The sequence below is a fragment of the Papilio xuthus genome, unplaced genomic scaffold (genome assembly GCF_000836235.2).
Source record: "Papilio xuthus unplaced genomic scaffold, Pxut_1.1 DF826961.1, whole genome shotgun sequence".
NCBI classification, from domain to species: Eukaryota; Metazoa; Arthropoda; class Insecta; order Lepidoptera; family Papilionidae; genus Papilio; species Papilio xuthus.
The window spans coordinates 2,175,960-2,176,854 of NW_013531688.1; positions in this window are offsets into that span (position 1 = coordinate 2,175,960).

The window sequence follows — 895 nt, forward strand, 5'->3', positions numbered from 1 at the left end:
CCATCCATCCAAACATTCGCATTAATAATATAAGTAAGAACTAAGACTAGAGAATATTTTCAGACTAAGAAAGCAATGATTAAAATGAAGTAATGATATAAAAATAATGAGCAATTAACTAAATAAGTAGTAGGAGCTTAGGCAATTTCAAATGGCGTGTCTCTATGCAAATGAGGCAATTGATAAATACATATGAGCCGTATCATTGTACGGCAGTGGAGGTATCAACGCCACCTGGTGGCATTTCCATTGAATATTCTATTTAATTTTACAATCAAGAATATAAAGACATACTTAATAATAATTAAAATTGATCGCAATAGGAAGGGCAAGTAATAGGCGTTAAAACTCACTATATTATTTGTTGTTTGAACCTATACAATCCTAGTTGTCGCGCTATTGAAAATACTTAGTTGACAATGTGTTCTACCAGACTATGTTCTACATCTATGCCAAAATTTCATTGAGATCCGTTGACGTGTTTTAGAGATATCTTTTAACTCCTTGTTTTTTAAATTTAAATTATGTTATCGTTTAACTACAGAGCATAGCATTCTCATTAAGAGTATGTGAGTGTGTCGTGCCAATGACATTCGCTGCATTTCGGATAATACGTAAGGGTTACGTAAGATCATTTGCATCTGTAGATGGGTTTGTGTATTTTATGGCGAGACTGCAATTTCACTAGATATCGCTTCACAGAAATACAATTACTTTAACTATTGTTTTCTGATACCAAAATTTCTGCTTAAAACATGTTATTTCTGATGTCAAATAAAATGACTAAGTGAATGAATGAACAAGTTTTATATTCTATATATATAATTAGCTTCATTTGTTTTTGGTCTCTGAAACAAATTATGCCAATAGATTGAAAATTTAGCAATGTATAGGT